This window comes from Pantherophis guttatus, chromosome 4 (assembly GCF_059756535.1).
Source record: "Pantherophis guttatus breed Tessera chromosome 4, ASM5975653v1, whole genome shotgun sequence".
NCBI lineage: Eukaryota > Metazoa > Chordata > Lepidosauria > Squamata > Colubridae > Pantherophis > Pantherophis guttatus.
This window is the reverse complement of record NC_142066.1, coordinates 122,974,311-122,977,314: the sequence shown is the minus strand read 5'-3', so window position 1 is coordinate 122,977,314 and position 3,004 is coordinate 122,974,311.

Sequence of the window (3,004 nt, the reverse complement as noted above, 5' to 3'; positions counted from 1 at the left end):
TTTTATCATACAATCCTTGACTAGCTCTGTTTCCGAATCTATTTCCACTAATACATTATACAACCTTTTAATATACATTTGACCTTTATCTCTTATTTGCTTTATCAAATTCTCATCCTGCTGCAAAATACCAGTTTTTTGATCCTCTCTCCATCTGGCCTGCAGCTGACCATACTGAAACCAAGTCTTAATAATTCCTTCTTCTCTTAATTGCTCCATAGATTTTAATTGTAATCTAACTCCTTCCTTATAAAGGAGTTCCTTATATGTAAACTTATCTTGCTTTTGATCCAAATTTATATTCTCTATCGCATGTCTGGGTACTGTCCATATTGGTAATTTATCCTTTAGTTTATATTTATACTTTTTCCAGACACGCAGTAGAGCAATTCTTAATATGTGACTTTTAAAAGTCTTATCTACTTTCTTGTCATACAATAGATAAGCATGCCAGCCATAGACCATATCCTTCAATATTCAGTATCTCTTCCTCCGTTAAATTTATCCAATCTGTAATTGCTGAGAGGGTAGCAGCTTCATAATACAGTCTTAAATTGGGCATTTTAAGACCACCTCTTTCTCGGGTGTCTTGCATTATCTTTTGATTAACTCGTGGTTTCTTCCCTGCTCACACAAATTTGTTTATGCCCTTCTGCCATTCCTTCAAATTTTCATCTTTTTAAAGTATAGGTATCATTTGAAAAAGAAATAAAAATCTTGGTAAGATATTCATTTTTACAGCGGCTCTCCTACCTAGCAAAGACAGTTGCAATTTCTTCCAATTTTCCATCTCTTGTGTATTTTTTGCCATAACAATTCATAATTATGTTGATATAATTTCATATTTGCAGTCATAATATAAACCCCTAAATATTTAACCTTCTTAACTATTTCAAATCCTGTTAACCTTTCTATCTCTTCTTTCTGGCTTCTGTCCATGTTTTTAGCTATTATCTTTGTTTTAGCTGTATTTATTTTAAAACCAGATACTTGTCCATATGAGCAGATTATATCCATCAAGGCTATAATCAATTGTACCAGTTGGGCTAAGGTAACCACCAGATCATCCGCAAATGCTCGTAACTTATATTCATGCCGTCTAATTCTAATTCCCTTTATTATATCAGTCCCACGTATTTTATTTAATAAAATTTCCAGCGTCAAAATAAACAATAACGGAGACAAGGGACAGCCTTGCCTTGTTCCTTTTTCTATATTAAAATTATCTGTTAAGCCACCATTGATTATTATTTGTGCTGTTTGTTTTTGATATATTGCCTTAATAGATTGTGTAAAATGTTCTCCAAATTGCATCCTTTCTATTAGTTTTAGTAAAAATTGCCAATTCAATCTGTCAAAAGCTTTTTCAGCATCCAAAAAAACTAGCACTGCGGGGACCTGGTTGTTCCTTCCCAAATACTCTAATAAATTAACAATTTGCCTTACATTACTTTTCATTTGTCTTCCATTTATAAAACCAGTTTGATCATGATGAATCATTTGTTGCATAACTGTCATTAATCTGTTTGCTAAAATTTTAGCAAAAATCTTATAATCTGTATTTAAAAGTGAAATCGGCCTATAGTTTTTAGGATCCGTATGGTCTTGCCCATCTTTTGGGATCAGCGATATAAATGCTGTCTTCCAAGTTGGAGGTACCTCTCCTCCCTGTTGTATATTATTGAATAATTCCTTCAGTGGTTCCACCATTTCCTCCTGTAAACTTTTATAATGAATAGCTGTCAAACCATCCGTTCCAGGAGTTTTACCCACTTTCAACTGCTTAATTGCAAACATAATTTCCTCGGAAGTTATCAATTGATTTAAGCTATCCCTCTGCTCTTTTGAAGTTATACAAATATTCTCTTTCTGCAGATATCTATCTATATGTATATCTTGAATTTTATCACCAATATACAGCCTTGAATAAAACTCTAAAAAAGCTTTTTTAATCAATTCTTGCTCATAAACCTCCCTACCCTTGTATTTCATTTTCTCTATTGTCTTTGCTTTCTGCTTTTTCCTTACGAAATATGCCAACCACCTACCTGGTTTATTGGCATTACAAAAAGTATTATGTTTTGCATATTGTAAGTTGGTTGCCACTTGATCTGCTATTAACATATTAAACTGACCCTTCAGTAAATTAATTGCCTCTTTAATTTTCTTATCTGTTGGGTTGGCTATTAAAGCCTGTTTCTGTTTATTAATCTCCTCTTCTAATTCTTTTCTTTTTGCCCCCTGTTTCTTTCTATATTTATTATTCAAATATATCAAAATTCCTCGCATGTAGGCTTTACTTGCATCCCATACCATTTCCGTAGATGTACCCTTTTGCATATTCATAGCAAAAAACTCTTTCATAAATTTTTTACACTCTTTTACATTTTCTTCGTATCTAAACAAATCATCATTTAACCTCCAGGACCTCCTAGGCCCTTTCCCATACTCCAATTCCATCCAGACTGGACTATGGTCTGTCAATGTTTTTGAACAGATCTTCGTGTTCTTCACCCTAGATAATAAATCATTAGTAATTAATATTAATGTAAATGAAGTGGGCTCTGATAGATGACCACTGGATAACTTTCTATTCACTCTATTCTAAAAAGCAATGCATCCGGTTGGAAAAAGTACAAACTTAGCCAAAATCCTTTTGGTTCCTCTAGGAGGCCTCTAAGTTGTCAGAAGAAAGGAACATTCTAATGACATACAGCTTAAGGGTTGGTTAGGTCAAGGGGATCCACATGAGTTAAAAGTTGTCTATCGTCAGAAGATGATTTGAGTCTATGCTTCAGTAATCTACAAAAAGAATTATAACTGTTTTGCAAAGAAACTCAGTAATTAGGAAATGTCAATTAAAAATGATAAATGTATATGACCATATGAATTGCTGAGTTAACAGAATCCTTTGTCTAGAAGGGTATAAAATCATTGTACCTAATTTCTGTCTTTGTTCAATGCTTCATGTACAGAGCCTTGAACCTATTGCGCAATATATAAT